The sequence below is a fragment of the Lichenostomus cassidix genome, chromosome 1Aa, assembly GCF_008360975.1.
Source record: "Lichenostomus cassidix isolate B80296 chromosome 1Aa, HeHo_3.0, whole genome shotgun sequence".
In the NCBI taxonomy this organism is placed as follows: Eukaryota; Metazoa; Chordata; class Aves; order Passeriformes; family Meliphagidae; genus Lichenostomus; species Lichenostomus cassidix.
This window is the reverse complement of record NC_139480.1, coordinates 43,182,004-43,200,348: the sequence shown is the minus strand read 5'-3', so window position 1 is coordinate 43,200,348 and position 18,345 is coordinate 43,182,004. Positions and strand designations below refer to the sequence as shown.

Genomic DNA, 18,345 nt, shown 5'->3' with positions numbered 1-18,345 from the left:
AACAATTTTCCTGTTATCCACTGGCTGGTCCATCAGCAGGCAGATAGTTTAGGATTATCCAGAGAACATACTTCCTTGCCCACTTGTTGGGCCAGAAAGGTTTGGCAAGGGACGCTATTGAAGTTGAAGCCACTATAAAGACACTGGATTATACAATTAAAGACACTGGAACAAGCAGAAAATATTCTATAGTGTTTTGGGGACATAAAATCTGAGGCAATTGAGGGGTGGGGTGAGGAGATCTGGGAAGGTGTTGCTGGGTGTTGTTGCTTTTGGGAATAAGTCTAAGGTCCATATGTTACCACATTTCATCGTTTTTGCTGAACAAATGTTTCTGCTGCATTGTGAGGGATTATACAGCAGGCTGTCCCTGACTCCTCTAGCAATTTAGATGTGTCCAAGGGAATACAGCAATTGTTCTATTCTGCAGTTCAAGCTGAGTTAAGGTTCAAATCTCTATGCCTATTCAGCCACTGATCAGGTGTAGTGTGTGCTTTCTGATCACAGAATCTTAGACTGGTTTGATTTGGAAGGGACCTTGAAGATCACCTTCTTCTAACGCTCCTTCCATGGGCAGGGAACCACTCACCATCCCAGGTTGCTCAAAGCTCTGTGCAGAGTGGCCTTAAAGTGCATGATGTTGTCCATGTCTGTGCTACAAAAGGCAGCTTTATACTCTAATTTGAATGAAGTTCCCATATCATCAGGGTAGTGATGAATTGACAGAAGTATGTTAGTAGTGAAAACTCAGCTAATGATCTTCCCAAAATGCATAGGTGAAGGTGTTCTAGCATGTTCAGTGTGTCTTGTTGGAGAAAGATAGAGCATTCCTTAGGAACATTGAGAAGGCAGTTTTTATATGAATGTAATATCCCAACCAACTCTTGTGCTTTTAGCAGCAACTAGATGGCCAGAGTAAGCACTGTGAAGGAAACACTGTAGGTGCCTTCAGAATGAGATAATGTGGCTTTGGGAAGATGTAACATGTCAAGTGAAGGAGCAGATGTAGTGGGGATAAATGGCAAATTCTTGTCAATCTGTATTTTAAATTCTCTCTCCAAGAATACATAATATTCATTGCTGTCTAGTGATTTGGTTGATTTGGGCTTTTTTTTCTGCCAGTAGACACACTTAATTCTGCTTGACAGTGTTTCAGAGTCTTCAGGTGCATAGTACAGCGGTGTTCCTGATAATTTTTTTGAGGATCTGGATTCATCCATGCTTGCAAACACAAACAGCCAATAGATGTTGGTCAAATATTTGTAATGCCTTCCTGCACTGCTTAGCTGCCACACAGTGTGGAAGAATGGTCTTCACTGAAGCAACTCCGGTTGCTGCTTTAGAAGCTCTTGATCTAGATGTCATGACAGAGCTCTGGGGTTTTCAGTATGCTTCATTCCTCTGCATGACATTAATATTTCACTTTCATGAGCACTGAAGCAAGAAAATCATGACCTTCATAAAAATTTTAAAATGTTACTTATTTTTTGAATGGATTGTTGTGTAGTATCTTATCAAGCATTAAGTGTTTTAACAGCTTACCTACACTCCATGCACTTTCAATAAAAAAATAAAATACGACTTAATACATGTTGGACTTTGCTGCACACAAGGCTGGATATTGCAGGTAATTTTTTAGCTATGGTTCAATTTTTGCTTGCCAAACTTTATTAAAAAATAATTTCAGTAGAGTTGTAAAAGGATGTGAAGTGTTCAACCAGAACAGTTTAAATTGTTGTAACCAACAAATGGAGGTTCTTAAGTGTGTAAATATACACAGAGGATCTCAGCAGTTACAAGCTCTCATGGCTTGGTTTCAAACTAGAGTGCCACCACTGCCCTTCAAAGCTGAATTATTCAGGTATATAAGCCAGTTCCAGTGTACCAGCATTTTAGAGGTAACTAGATGGCATTGATTCAGTCGTGCTTGCTGAAGATTAAGAACAACGTATGGAAAGCAGGTCATACCTGCAGTCCATTTAAATGCTTTGGCTTGCATGCAGGTCTGTTTTGCAGGTTATTGTTGTCAATACTAAGTAGTTATGGATGTATTTTTTGGATAAGCTCCATTCACATCATGGCTGGTGGTGCATTACAGCACAGTTGCTCTTTAAATGGGAGAGATGTGTGGCTTGGACACTGCTGATTAATAATGTACTGAAAAATGGCTCAAAATAATTTTTTTACAGGAATAGGATAAAAACTAGGCTTAACATGAATTGTGGAAGAACTGCAGCATGAGTAAGCTGCTGCTGAACTAAAGGAAAAGAGTCTGTTAGAGACCTTGATTATTCCCTACCATCTCGTTTGCTGAGCTCCATGGGAACCCATGTTTCTGAGGTGTGGAAACTGACTGAGGCCTCTGTGCCTCCTGGGGCAGCTTGGCCTCAGCACAGTAGGGGATCAGGGCAGCAAGTTCACTGCTGCAGAATAAAAAAACCGAGCCCAGGAATACAAGGCAAAATGCTAGTGTGCCCTCCTGCATTTCTTCAAAACATATCTGTGGTGTGAGGATATCTCTCCCCTTCCTGGGGTATGTCTGCACTGTCTTATTATCTTTTGTAATCTCTCCACAAATATTGGGGTCCAGGGACCCTAATTCCTCAGCAGAGGCAGAGGACTGTCATTGTCTTAGCTGTCAGTTTGGTGGTTGGGATGTCTGCCTTGAAGCTGTGAGTTTGAACATGCGTTAAGGTGACGAGAGCCTAGAAAACAACTGTTAGTTTCTTGATGGACAGTCTTGGCTGATAAGTAAACCTACTTTCCCCATGCCTTTTGCTTGAAGGCACATATGACTAAACATGCAATTCATCTGTGATTAGGTATTTCTTCCCCAGTGATTTCTGCAGTGAAGTCATGACATATTTTGCATCTGAATTGATTCACCTGGCAAGAGACTGTGATATCAGTTCCCTTGTTAGTGGACTATTATGGAGTCACTGCAAAGGAATCCCTGAAGAAAGGGAATTAATTCTTCAGGAAAACACATTTTAAAGCATGTGAAATAAAGGAAGAAGAAATCAGGAAATTACTAAGTGCATCTCACTTGTCAAAGGGACGTTTTAGTAAAAAGTCTTCAGACTACCTGCATTAGTTCTCTTGTAGGTTGTTTAGAATCATAGCTCTGTTTCAATCACCTAAAAATGCTTTTGAAGTATTATTTACCATCCTTTCAATCTTTGTCATTTTGGTGTCACAAAAGAGTGACAAAAATTGGTATTTTTTGTCATTATATATGCATCATAGCTCTTGAATTTATTCTATTAATTTCTGTAAACTTAAAAAAAATGTTTGGCTTTAAAAAATGGGCAGTATATTTTATAGTAGAATTGCAATAATGTCCCTGTCCTGCTGTGTCTATAGCATGGTGCAACGGTAACCTAAAGCAGATGTTTTTTTGTTAGACAAGCAAGTGGCAACCTGGATAACCTCAAAAGTAGATTGTGTCTAATAATAACTTAGCATTTAGGCTTTCAGTACTGGTCTGTGTTTGTTTGGGTTTTGCTTGTTTTGGTTTTATATATGATCCCTTTCATACTTTCTTGTGCTCCTGAGAAGTGAAGGTGCATATACAAGAGCTTAGAGAGGAAAGTTTCTTCCAGGCTTGTGGGGATTGCTGAGTGTCAGAGTCTCTTACGTGGCTTTTGGAGGTGTTTGTTCTGCTTTTGCATTGGCTCATATTTCTGCAGTTGCATTATATTGATGCAGTTAACTTACTGTTAGACTCCTAGAATAAGACCTGCCGTTGCCTTCCTTGTAAAGTTGTGTAACCTAAAGAGTGTCTTTACATTTGATAAGGCACCTTTTGAGACACTAAGAATGACCTAGTAGAAAAATTGTGCTTGGATAGGGAGATTATTTTCTTCAAATTTCCCAATGTGAATGGATAGTGATGTGATTTACAGGAAGTTGTACCACTAGTGAGAAATTACATGGTTCTGTTAGAAAGTTAGATGCTAGCTTCAAAACCCCTTGTCTCTGAGATGAGGAAAATCTAAACTGAGTCAAGAAATTTTGGGGATTAAGTAGATCCTACAGAAGTTCTGGGTGAGGGGAAGGTACTCACCTGTTATAAGGTATGTTAATAGAAAAGTGGGAGGGAAGCAGTGACAGCAAGGAAACTGAGAACAGAAGTGCTCACAACAAAGCCTAGAGAGACAGAGAAAGGGGGGAAAGGGGTAAGGGGGAAAAACCTGAGCTCATGTGAGGCAAAAATTCACATGAGCTTCTGCTCACATGAATAAAATGCAAAAGCTTTTGTTTAGCTAATAAGCTGCAATTTGAAGCAAACTCCCTGGATATGGAATCCTCCCATCCTTCAAGAAGGAGCAGAGCAGGTCCTGCAGTGTCCTCCCTGATCTTAACACTTTGAAAAATTCCAGGCCTTCCTGCTTCACCCAAAATAGTGACTGGTTCAGCTTTCACCTATCAAAGTGGCTACCATCATCACTCACAGATGCCAGGCATGTCATGGCTAAGATGCAGGGAAGACATAAAAGCCTAACTTATGATTTTTAGGTAGCAGAATCACTATGTGCAAGGTGTTAGATTCTTGTGGTATCAGACAGAGGATGAAATTTCACCTGAAGTGGCTGCAGGAGCTATGTGGCATCTAAATGTAAGCACAGATCAAGTGTCTGTGGTTGTCAAAGGCACACTTTGTTTGCTTTTGGCCTAACATGAGTCCTTCGATGTTTCAACTCTGAAAGCAGATGTGGAACTTGCTCTTCTGTGGACAGGTGATCACAAAATCTTCATCTTACGAATTTATGCTGAATTTTACTGTCTCCCCACCCCTAAAGCACATTCAGGAGGCAACACTGACCAAAAAGGAAATAAGTAAATCACGTTTTAATACTTAGAACTCATAATTGGTTTGAAGTAACAATGTGATGATTAGATTTCCTTTTCATCTCTAGGTTGTATTGCCTGTCAGTGTGTCTACACGCTTTGGGAGTGGGGAGAGAGTCAAATTCCTGTGGAACAGATCATTGAATACATCTGGCATGACTATCTCAATGCAGGCTTTGAGATTCAGTTTGTCACTCGAGCTTCTCTTGCAACTAGTAGAGTTTTTCTAGGATTCACCTTTCTGCAGATAAGAAGTACAGCTCAAATCATTGTGGCAGGTTGTGCCAGAGACAGGTTTCTAGAACTACCAGTTATAACTTTTAAATTCCACTAGGAACCATGGGAACTCTTCAAAAGGTGATCATAGACACAAAATACCCCAACTCTGAAAATATTACTCCAAAAATATTTTGACATTGCTAGACTTGTTCACTGTAAGGGGTACTGGCAGGCTGCCTAGTCTGTGGGAGTGATTTTATGTACATTCATATGTAGCAGTCTCTTAGAAGAGCAGTCTGTTTGTAGCTCTACTAAACCCCTTACATTGTCTTTGAGTTGCACAGTGGGATTTTGTCTGACAGCAAGATAACTGCTTGTAGTTGGTTCTCAGCATTCTAGGCAGTAACAAAATTTCCCTGGTTGTTGCTACGTGCAATGAAACTACATGCCTTCTGAAACTGTGCTCTTTCCAGTTAGTACTTCCACGGTAATTCCTTTTCTTTCCCTACACATAACAGTAAGACTTTAAGAAACTTTTGATCAGTTCTGACCCAAGTTTCATACATTAGGTAATCAAATATCACAACACTGTGATATTTTAAACATAGCAAGAGCTTTTTTATCTGTTTGCTTACGTGATCCAGAAGCCATCTAGAGAACTTGAAAAGGCACATCATAAGTGTCTTCAGTTATTTACATGCTTCTAAAGCCAACCCCAGCTCTGCACTCTAAACAAGAATGCATTCACAGCGTTGTGCATGGATCTTTTAAGATCTGTGTTGTGAAGTTAGTTCCAGAAACTAAACATCACTTTTATCACACTGAAGGGACTAAACCAGGTCTTCAATGAAAAGCCAAATAAATGACAAATCATTGGTTTTACTAGTGTATTTTTAATTACTTCCACTAGTATTTTTAACTTTTCAATGTGCTTATGAGCTGTTACATGGACATACTACACTATAGTGATCCCAGTACCTGTAGCTAAGCACCTGAAAATGTTTGAACATGTATTGGATTTTATTTTGCTGAATCTTTGGCTTTCAGCTAGCAAACAGCCCTAACAGACTTTTTCAATATCTTTTATTATATCATAAAGCTTTCAGACTATATGACTATTGTCTAAATATTGTTAAATTATGCAGAGGAACATAACACCTGGTGCATTTATTTCTGTACTGACCTTTATTTTTATAACACTGTTCTTAAAGCAGTAAATGAACAAGAAAGATAATAAAAAGCACATAAAAAGCCTACAGACCAAATGGGATGAATAATAAAGTACGTCAGTTTATTCCACGAAGTTAAAATGGTACCGTTTTTCCTGTTTAGTACCAGAACCATAAGTAGGGATGGACTTAAAATCTGAATTTGGAGAACAGATTGGTAAGAGATGTGATTTGCTCTTTCCATTGTGGTGATCAGAGTTCCTTACAGTCATATTTTCATGGAAGATTTTTGTCCAGTGCAAATCACTGCAATTCATTAAAGTTTCCTAAAGCATTTAATGAATGTGTGCATATCTAAAGACTTCCTTTCTAGATAAAACAAAATAGAAGACATTCAGGCCATTTTGAGCTGCTGAAATGTTAGGTAATCTTGGTTTTAGTTTACTACCTCCTTTTTTTTTCTCCCCTCAAACTTCTGTTTTATTATAAGCAGTGTTAAGTCTACAGCAGCTAATTTTAAAAACAGATTTTTACCCACATGTAATGCTGGCAGTACATACTTTTTTCTGCATTGTGAAATTGTTGATTCTCTGGAACCAAAATCTGAACTGCAGCTAGGCTGGTACATGTTACACTTATGTGTACACAAGGGGACAAATCTAATTTGTTTCTTCCATTTGCTTACCTGCAGGCAGACTGCTTTGATTGTAACGTATATACCCAGAACTAGTGGGTGTAAGCTGAAGTAGCTTTCTTTGCAGTTTGCATTATAATTTCTTGGAGCAATTTGTGTGTTTCTCAAACCTGTCAAGTAACTGACGACAGAAAGTGAGTGTTTGTCAGTCTGTTTCTTTAGGAAGTGAGTCTGGAAAATGATTTTTTGACATGTACACAGTATAGAATATTAACTCACTGTGTGAAAGTTGTAATTAGGCTAACATCATTTGGTATAATCTCACTAAGAGCATGTTTCTGGGGGTTTAGTAATGGAGATTGATCTTCATCTGCCTGTTGAGACTTCTAAAAATCTGATTTATTAATGGTACTTTGTTTTGGTTAAAATTATTCTAAGCACATGACCAAGAGAGAGATAAAGGGAAAAAATATTTAGACAATTTTCTAAAGCCTCAAAATGAGCACTGTGGTTTGGGTTTTACTTTGCTTTTCCACTTTCATGGAATGAGATCTCTTGTGTCAAATGTTAGGTTGTTTACAGCAGGATTGTGGAGCCTGGAGCCAAGCTCAGCTCCCTGCTCAGGTACAGAGCTCTGGCTCAGTGCAGAGCCAGTAGCCATGGTTGGACTCCAAGGACGGCACGACTCTTATCTGCTTCCTTTCCCACTGAACTCTGCTTTGTTCCTTTTTATCTGTGCTGTTGCTATGACTGAATAAGGTAATATGTTTGTAAGTCTTTTACACCAAACCATGTGATAAAGCATATCCTCTTGACTGTCTGAATAGAAACTTAAGAGAGGGACAAAAAGAATCAATTTAGAAAGTTCAAAGGAAAGGGAGGGAGGCAGGCAGGCATGAGAGGAGCAGAATATTGATTGCAGCTTCATTCTAATCAAATCATATCAGTGAATAGGCCTCTAACATCACCACAACTCTAAAAATAGAAAAATCTAATATGAGTTTAATATGTAGGAACTGGCATTAAGAGAAAACTGGCAACTAGCATTTAAGTCTGTGCTTTTGAGAAACCCTGTACCTGTAGCTTGAATGCAACATCAACACATGTCATTTTCTGTTGATAATTTGTTTAAAAACACTCTGAATTAAGATTGCAAGCTGCTTTAAAAAGACCATCAGGTTTATTGTCGTAATTATTGTAACACTGTTGTATTATGGTGTAATAAAATTATACGGGGAACGTCTGCATCCTGCTTTAAATAGTTCTGTTGTGCTGAAATGGCCAAAGAACGTGGGGAACAAACTTACTTAAGTTGGGCTGCCTTTTGCTTCATACAAAAAATTTAAAAGGAAATAACAAAAAGAGTTTGACCATCTCAGCAGCTTGATAGAGGCTCTCCCAATTCCCTGTGGTTAGGTAAGGGAGGCAGTGACTTTCAACAAGCTGAAAATAACTCTTAAAAATGCTCTGAAACATTTTCTATTGTTTTCATACACTTGGCACAGAAGTTGATGGGCGAACTCTGTGACTCAGTTTGTGGGACATGTAAGTCATGAATGGTGAGCGTGTGACAACTTGACCAAGCAGAAAAGCAAGAGCCTGAGCTCCTGTTTCAGACATGCTACCCTGGTCTAGCTATTATGGATTACAGTTCTATAAGATTCTGAAATACCTATATCTTAAGGAGGTTTTTGTTAGATATGATGTGGATAACTTCTGTTACCGTCCCTGCTTAGAGCACATAAGCAGCTCTATGTTTCTTCAAAGCACATGAAGTTTGCCAGCAGTGCTGAAAGATATCTGTGAGTGAAACGCAGGTGTATATTCATACCTGACTTGAAGATGGTGGGATTTATCTTATGTATTTACAGCAGTTGACTTACCCATCACTATGGATTTAATAATGGATGTTACTAAAGACGTACCAAAATCTGTCCTATTTTAAGATTGTATTTTATGAATTAAGCAATATTATCAGTTGTTGTGGCAAGTATCCATTCAAGTTGAAATGTATGGATTCCATAAAATCATGTGCTTTAGCGTTCACAGTATCCAGAATAAACATTCATTGTTTTTGTGATGTAATATAAATTATCACTATTATTTAAAAAGAAAAATTGTTCTGGGATAGTCTTAAGAGCCATACAAAAGGAGATACATGAAATTAAGCTGTATTAATGCACAGCTTGGCAATTTCTGTAAATCTTGGCAAGTACTCTATCAGGCAAAATATATCCCAGACAAAAAAAAATATCATTAAACTGATTTAAGTTTAAAAGATGCAGTTGCTAATGTTAGTTGAGCAAAAGCAAAAAGAGGAAAGAAAGAAGCAAAAAAAATCTACAAACCAAGAATATGAGCAAGCACATAACTCTTAACTTGGATACTATTTCTGTAGCAAGCTATACTTGTTTTTATTTTTGTAAAGTTAACTGTACTACAATATTCTAATGGCAATATTAAGGTTTCCTCTTCCAAAAAATCTCAGTGGTTCTCAATGAGATGAATTGACGAGTTTTGTCTTTAGAGACCAAATTTTGGCATTTGTCCATATAAATGTCTTGGGCAAGTAAACCGCTATGAACTTTAATTGTGTTTCAACAAATGTTATTTGAAAAATAATTTTATAATTTCCTGAGAGACATTATCCCCATGAAACATTTTTAGTGTTGCCCTATTCACTTAAATAAATAATCCCTGTGACACCATCACATCCTTTGGAGCGCTAGGATGAAACACCTAAGATAATGATGCTGAGATCCAATGACTAAAAGCATTATAAAGGTTTTAATCTCCTCTGTCCTCCTAGGGAGTGTTTGAACAAAATCCAAAAAACCTAAGGGCCTTGAATATGAAGGATATGAATCTAAAACACTTATCCAAAGGCAAGAAAATGCAATAGAAGAAATCCACACTGCAAAGCCATCTTTGCTTGCCGCTTTCTTACGTGAGTCTTACTGTTGCTGGTTCATTGTTGGTGCTCCCTTTTTAGCCCTGCTGTCTCCTGTGATAGGTCTTGACCAGATCTGTGTCTAATTGAATTCAATTTTGCATAAACATATTAATGAAGCAAAGAAGTTACATAAAGTTGGTCTATAATATTTTACACATCCTCTCAATTACAATAGATGGCAAGTAAGCAGGTTTAATGTTCCTGCATTAAATTAGGTTTATATTAGCAACATGGTGTTTACAGATTAAGAAAGATCAAGTTGAACACATTTTTTCCTACTGAATCTATTCTGTTCTAAGCATTTTAATGTGCTGTGCAACTGTACAGTTTCTGAGCACTTTCCATTAGCCTGCTAAACAAAGTCAGTACTGTTTCTTTCCTGTGCTTCTCATCTTGCAATCCTGCTTTTGAGAATGGTTTTTGTGTTGCATGGCAGAGAGAAAGGAGTGGGGGTTTTGTTTGGTTTTGGATAGGTTTATTTATTTAGTTTTTAAGCACTGAATTTTTGACTAAAATTTTTGCATAATACATGTTCTCCTGTGTATTTACACTACATGAAGGGATGTTCAGCAAATGTGCCCTGTAGTTAAGAGCAGAGGGCAGTGAGCTTTACAAGGAGCTTTTAGAATCAGCAGGAGTTCCTTCGGCAGGAGTTCATTCTACTCTTGACATTTTAGTTCTGGCAAAACAAAAATAAATGTATTTTCAGTTTGCAAACATCTCTTAGGGGAAAAGTCTGCTTTCACTTGCTAGTACTACCATGGCAATTTGTAATGGTTGCTACACAGCCATCTTCAAAATGACATCAGAAGATTTGTACAATGCTGTAAAAATGTAGTGAATCCTCATTAGAGGCAGCTGTTTAAGAATAGTTTATTTCTTTATCCATGAAACTTTAAAAAATTCTGATTTAACACTTTTGTCACAAGAAAAATGGTGACATAAGAATAATAATTTAACGTATTTTATCGCCAAAATCATCTGAATTGCTTTCTCTAAGTAATTCAGTTTAATAAAACTCACTAATTGGGGAAATATATTCTCAGAATAGGAATATTTTTAATTTTTGATAAAAATTTCACAGTACGGTTTTGTTTCGCACTAATTGGGTGAATGTCATTGGTTTTCTTTTCAGTTAGACAAGCCTTTTGAGTGTTGGGTTTTTAATTAATAGATGTATCTTATGTAAGTATGGAACTTCTCTACAACAGAGCTTCTTTTATGGGTTGACATATTTGTGTAATGTGTATTAGTATTTGAATTGTATGGTATATACAAAAATAGGAAAGGAAAAATGGAGTTTAAAGATGATTCATGACTACATACAAATAGTGGGTTATTTTAATTTTTTTTAATTGACAGAGCAGTCTTAGCTTAACAGTCTTAGCACAACAGTCGAAGGTATTATCTTTGTTCAGAGACAATAGACTGACAGAAATGTTTCTCATCTTTTTTTAAGAAACAAACCTCCAAGTTCTTATAGGAGTGATGCATGCTAGTACAAGCTCTTAAACATTTAAAAAGATTATATGAGAAACTTCCACATTCTGTGCACACACAGAACATGTTTCTAGAGAGTGCACTAAGCGTTGTCTGAAGTACTCCTTTCATGGATTGTTATAATGTGCATATGGAGCCTCTTTAAAGTGGAGGATTCAGGGACATATGCTTGTAGAGGCACACTCATCTTCACAAAGTGTTCTGTGGGGGTCTTTTTACTGGAAAAGTTCTCTTTTTTGTGAATTCAGATTTGATTGTAACTATTGGATTGTTAGGGTGTAACCTTAAAATGCCACGCCAAGAGTAGGTTCTCCAGAAGGTGCACAGCAGCTGAAACACTGCATGGATATGAGATTTTCTGTGAACTAGCACTCATTATAATAACAGTAATTTTATGTATATTTTACGAAATATTTTTAAAAGTATATCTTTATACATGTATGTTTATATAAATAACAATCTAGTAAACATGCAAATAATATTTGAAGACTTCCTCTAGAATAAGAACTGTACATCTATTCATAAATGAAAAGCATCACTTGCGACCCACTTTAATGGCATCTTCACAGCAGCAGAAACTGTTTCTGTTTTTCAAAACAATGTTATTTGTACTAACTTGGGGGGTAACATTTCATTTTCTTCCAAGAGAAAGATATGCAGAGTACTACCCGAGCAGGAAACTGGGTTCTGTTGCCTAATGCTTTACAATTCCCATTCAGTGAAAAGAAAGGAAAATATTTTTTCCTAATTTAAAAATAAATTTGAATAAGAAAATATTTTAAAGTTGCGTTGTTTTGATCCTCAGGAGGTTAGATCCATTAACTCTGCAGAGAATTTTGCTTCTTAATGAACTGCATTTAGGATGTTTTCTCAGAGTTAAGTTAGAGCAGTGTTAATCAGTTATATAGAGTGGCTTAAAATACCATTATTGCAGCAGTGGTTTTGAATAACAAATGACCTGTATAATAATGCATTTGTGGGATTCAGATTTTAGTCTTTATTTTGCCCAATGAAATAAGTTTTTTTTTTTAAGCAGTCATTTAAATAAAACTTTTCATCCCTCTTTTCATTCAGCCTTTAAAGAAAAAATGAACCAAAAGTCCTGTATATAGGCAGAACTGCTGAAGTAACAAACAGGTATTTTTGAGATTTGACTTTATCAACCCATCATGGAGAGATGCAGGGTGGGGGGAAAGGAAGAAGCCAGCAGGCTCCTTTCAGTGAGCGACTCAGTTCATGTACAGGACAAGATGTGATTGTTTATATGCTCAGGATGTGCTGCTGAAGCATTAACGCAAATGAAAAGATCCTATGCCTGATGCAGCTATTGTTCTCTTGTTTATAAGTGGAAGTTTTGAGATGGCTTGAACAAACAAAATCCCCGCATCTTGAGTCTTTTGCCTGTGATGGCCAGTCTGTATGGATTTAGAGTGGTTTTTTCCTCTGAATGGTAGTACTTTCAAAATTCCCTGCTACTGTAAAGTCTTAATGTTCCTGTTACAAAATAGGTTTTATGTAAGTGTTGCCAGCTCAAAGCTATAAAAACTCATGAATTACACTAAAATCAGCATTGAGCTGTGGGGTTGATTTTTGTAGGTCTGTAAATTACATATTAAAAATTTCCTTAAAGCTGTTTTGATTCCTGGGAAAGGAGGATTTGGTTGGTTGTTGGCTATTAATTTAGATGTGAGAGTTACTTCTCTGTAACTGAAAGCAAGAAACTTCATAGTATTTCCTGGTATTCTCTTGTATGATTGTACAGTTCCAGGAGCTGGGCTTTCAGAAAATACTTAGACAATCTGAATAGCAATTAAATTAACAGTTGACTGTGAAACAGAAAGAACCATGTGGAGGGAGAAGGTGACCTGCTACAACTTTGTCAGTGTGGAATAGTTTGTGATGAGAAGTTAGACAATGCAGTGATACAAAGGAAAGCACACACTAAACCACAAGTGGTGAGAGATCAGAAATATGTGCTGTAACTATGAGAAGTGATTAGTCATAGCAGGTATGTGGCTGGCTTTTTATGAAATTCTTATTCATGGAAAAGGATTTAGTTATTGAAAATGTGTAGCAGGCTGCCTTTTCACAGAGTATTTCACAGTAGTCTGGAAAATTTCATTATTGCCATCTATTCAGACATCTTTAGAAATGGAAAACTTATTACTGAATGGGAGGGGAAGAAAATCCATAAAAGCTGGGAAGGGGGAAGGGAGAACATTTATTAGAAACACTAAAAGTAAGTTGGACAATTAATCTAGAAGGGATACAGAATATCTTACATCACTCTTCAAAAATATGTCACCCCCACAGTGTTTCACAGTGGTCCTTTGAGGGATTTGTGTCAGGTGAAAGGTGCTCTCCTCCACAGGGAGCAGGAGTGCTGGCTTCTCATAAGCACTGCTCGATGGAAGCACCCATTTAGCACCTGGGGCTCCCAAGTGTTTCCCTGCATTGCTGTGTAAACCTGAGGCAGAAGGAACATGCACACAAGTAACATTTATTTTAATGTTACTTATTCCATTATTTTAATGGAAGATATTTTATTGACTCGTTTTTAATTAATGGTGCTTATCTAAAGAGGAGAATTGATCTCAAGCAAGTAAACCAAGGGGTGTGGAATCTATCTTTTGCCTGATTAAGAAATTTAAGCTTAGTAAATGTGAGTATCAGTTCATTGCTGTATTTTTTCCCTAGCCAGGACAGTGGTTTTTATTCTTTTTTTTTTTTTCTTTTTTTTTTTCACATGACTGCTGGACAATAAATGGAAAGTAACTTGCTTACTTTTAGAGGGACCTGTTATTTTCAGTTTTCAGTGTCTAGGCACAGAAGTTGTTTGTATTGGAACAGGTTTGCTTATATCAATTTTGTGCTGCCAAAAAACTCGGAACAGGACTGAGTGTGAGTTGTGACACCAGAGATTTTTCAGTGACTGTTCTTGGGCTTTGAAGGAGCTGGTGTTACCAGTGAAGCAGAAAACTGCCTCTTCCCCCCATTGTTCTCTTCTCCCATTGGTCCAATCTGGAATAGCACCATATCTAAATACTTATTTACACACAAACTGTGACCTAGATAATATGGCCTTACTTCAGTCCTTTAATTAGAAATTAGAGGAAAGGTTATTTCTGGGATATTTCTGTTTTGAACTGAGCATGTGTGTAGGATTTGAGGCAAACCAGTATTGGTGGGAACTTGACTGTTTGGGTTGCAGGTTACACCTGGCTATTTCGCCTTTACTAAATTAAACCAAGAGAGTAAAAGCTGTCTTTCTAGTCACACCAGGACTTCAGTGTATATGCTTTCTTTGCAATGGCTTTCTACAGAGTTTGTTTTATAGTATTTTCAACTGTGGGTTGTTTTTTAATTCTGGAGGGGTTTTTTCACTTGAACTAAAATTGCAAGTACATGTACATCATTCTGGAGGTGCCTGTGCTTAGTTTCAACTCTGTGGTGCTGATGAATCAAAATGGAGGGAAAGATAGGTGATCAAACTGACCCTTGGAAGGAGTGGATTCAACATCTGATGTCTTGTTTAGTATGCTTAGTAGTTTAGTTTATATCTGAGGTCTTCCTGAAGTTGCTTAATAGAAATGAATTTTTATAGTTACCAGACCATGTTGGCATAGTGCAGAAAATTTTCAAAAGAATTCAAATCACTAGAGGTTACTCTGCCCCTTACTCAGGAAATGCCCTTGAAGCTTCCAAGCCTTTGAATATGGAAGAGCAGATACCTGCCAAAGGGTATCTGGGATTGTCTTTGACTCCCACCTGGAATAAACAGTTAATGTGTGTCAGTGAGATGCCTTACAGCTTCAATGGGATTTTTTGGAGTGCGGCAGGGGGTTAATGGGTAATAGAGGAATTCCTGATGATAAAAGAAACACCTTCAGTTATTTGACTCCATCAGCATTTGCCAGGTGGTCTCAGACAAATCACCCTGGATCTTCTATTACCCAGTAAAAAGTAGAAACCAGGGTTTGCTGATTCTCTCCATTCCCATATACTCTCAACGCTCTCATGATTATTAGCATGATATTCCAAGTGTAGGTACTTCTGGATATTACTACTAAGTAGCTCTGTAAAAAAACATGAGCAGAAGGTGTGTTGCTGTAACACATTGTACACAAATGTTGGGGGCTGATTTTACGTATCTTAAAACATTTTATGATGATGTAACTCTCTTTTAAGACTTTGATGAAGGACTCTAATGTGGATTTTAGAAAGAACAGTGAGCTTGAAAGAGATGGTAAAGCTCTCTCCCCAAATACATTTCTGGTTTGGAATATACCAAAAAAAGGCATCAAAACCCCCTCTGCACACTCTTTTACCCATTGCAACCTCTGTGCTTCTGGCATATGTATATTTCTTGATAAAAAGAGAATTGCTCCTGATGATTTTTGTTGCTATTGCCAAATTCTAAAAGCTTTAAAGCCACCTTAATCCTATTTTGTATGCTCCTTATGGGATTCTGTTTCTAAGCATTCATCAGAAGGTCTTTCAAGATAGACTTAAATTGTCATCATAAGCTTTTGTTTAGCTTGCACAGCTATGACGGGTGATGATAACGAGGTTGTTCAGAGAAAGAAAAAGAAGGAAACACCTGTAAACTGAGCCTCTTTAAATAAGTAGATAATTTCGTGTCTTCACAGTTTGTTTCTGTTAGTGAGGCATCCTAAAGGTATGTGCCTTCTGGAACCTGATGCATATATGCATCTGTCTACTATGCTTTTTTCAGCTACTTTTTGAAAGAGCGTAAAAGAAATCTGATATAAACAGTAGAGTTCAGTTTGATACCTAAACATAGGTGTCTTATCTCTCACTTGTTAGTGGAGAGCCATTGACACAGTCACTGGAACACAGGGAGTGATTCATCTGAGCAGCCATGAGATGTGGGTTGCACTTGAATGGGCTGCATGCTCTTTATGCTCTATTCACTAGGGATTTTTTCTCCCAAATGGATCCTACCCAAAATCTCTGGGGAAGAAATAACCTTCTAGGTCTGCTTTATATTTTCCAGCCAGAGGATACAGTGACCAATCTCTACAAGCCATTAAACATGATATTCTCACTTGTTCAGTAGATCCTGTTCATATAGAATCCCTTTTCAATAGTTTTGCCTGTAGCATTGGGGCACATGGGTCTGCTGCTTCTCATCTACTGCTAATGTCCAGCTTCCTATTAATTACCATAACAGGAGAGATGTTTGATGATCCTTTTTTCTTAAAGTGCTTCTCACTTTCAAAAAAAAGTGAGTTCCATTTTAACTATTGGGATGGTTGCTGTATGTAAAAATATTTTTCTCTTTGCAATCACAATGAAAATCTTAAAAAAAAAAAATCAATCTCTCAACAACTTCTTTATTACTAACAGCTTCATGGCCCTGTCAGAAGCAGCAATGGTATGGACAGCATTCATCATTTCTTCCTGTAGCATAGCTGGAGCAGCACTCACAGTTTGAAGGAGAGGAGCATTCAGTCTCCTGCACTGGGAGGATTTCAGCCTGCATCCCAGGAGAGGGCACTAGTCCCTGCAGGGATGAGGAAGCATCTCAGACTCCCACTGGCAGTCTTGTGCTCAGTATAAAGAGCAAGGCATTCCATACAGCAGAAAGTGCAAGCTAACTCTTCTCATCATAAGATGAGACTTGCAGCAAGAAGGATTTGGGGTAGGATTTGAAGACGGAAGTCTGATATCTTGAGGTAGCCTTAGTGCTGAGCTATAAAGCAATCACAAATGGATCTTTGCAAGACTGGTCTACCTCATCAAGGTAGAAGAAAGGTAACAAGCCTCTTGTCTAGAGATACCTGACTCCTCAACTATCTACTGGCTTCTGATTTAAAAAAAAAAAATCAAAAGCCAAAATACCCTAAAACCCACAAAACCCAACCAACCAGCCCCCCACCAAAAAAAAGAAAATACTCCACCCCATGCCACCCCAGCCCCAGCCCCAAACAGGTGTGTTACATCAACAGAGGATTTAAAGAGCCTCTGTTGCTTGGCCCAGCCTTGCAACGTGATGGCAGAGGACACCTGCCATTTTGTCCAAACACAGCCGGACAGAAAAATATGTTGGATATGACTCTTTTGCACCCTTAGTGAGCTCTCAATCCAGTAAGTAAAAAAAAAATCTACTGCTTGCAGCATTTTGGGAATTTAAACACAATTCTTTTCTAAACTTTACTGAATTTGAACTGACCCTATGATTGGTTTTGCTCATGTCAGGAGCAGGTTTGCCACACGCTAACTGATTTCCTCATGTCCAAAAGCAAGGCAGCCTTCTGCAGATGTATTCTTTCAATGCTATTGTTCTTTTTATCTCTATGGCTGTTATGACCTTGAAGTTTCAGGAAGGCAGACAAGGCTGACCAATAGAAACTCCAGTGAGGGAGAGGACATAAGGGAGAAGGGATCTGGTTTGGGCTTGTATCCAATTATTACAATACATTTTTAAGCTATTTTTTACTAAGGAAGTAAACACTTACTGCTGTATAAAGGTTAGATGTAGACCCACCCATTCTTGGAAGTTATGTACAGTTTGTTCTGAGTGACATCAGTGACATTTTGTGTGTGTATATAATTCTGTGACTAATTACAGTAATTTTGTGCCAAAGCTTATCAAAAAATGTCTTAGGGTTTTTCAAGAAACTCTTGTTTTATACTGAGCATTTGGATCAATGCCAACTGTTTTTAACAAACTGATAAAATGCAGATCAGTTAGGCCACAGCACCAGTTTAATCCCTGGAATATAGTCTGTGTCTTAAAGGTCATCATTAACCAATATTCTCCAAAAGAAATTGTCAACTCCAGAACTCTTTCAGTTTGCATTTTTCAAGTGGTGTTTTTTGGAGGGTTTTTAGATATTGGTGAATGTGAACTTTTATGTTACCTGGTTGGTACCCTGAGTGGTGCAATAGCAAAAGAAGAATCAAGAAAAAAACCCCACTGTAATCCTCAGCAATCTATAAGGAAAATAATACAAAGTAGTAGAGGTGATTTTGTCTTCGGGACAGTCAGATCC

General features: G+C 37.7%; 1 protein-coding gene across 7 annotated transcripts in view; it reads left to right on the top strand.

The window, feature by feature from the left end:
• TMCC3 (transmembrane and coiled-coil domain family 3) overlaps window positions 1-18,345 on the top strand; it is a 135,185-nt gene that overhangs the window by 105,148 nt on the left and 11,692 nt on the right. Inside the window, exon 1 of one of the 7 annotated variants that reach the window (XM_085046705.1) lies at window positions 17,341-17,437. The exons of the other annotated variants lie outside the window; for them this stretch is intronic. The gene's annotated coding sequence lies outside the window, so the exon portion shown is untranslated. Of the gene's footprint in view, window positions 1-17,340; window positions 17,438-18,345 lie in introns of those variants that run through there. 7 annotated transcript variants of the gene reach the window in all.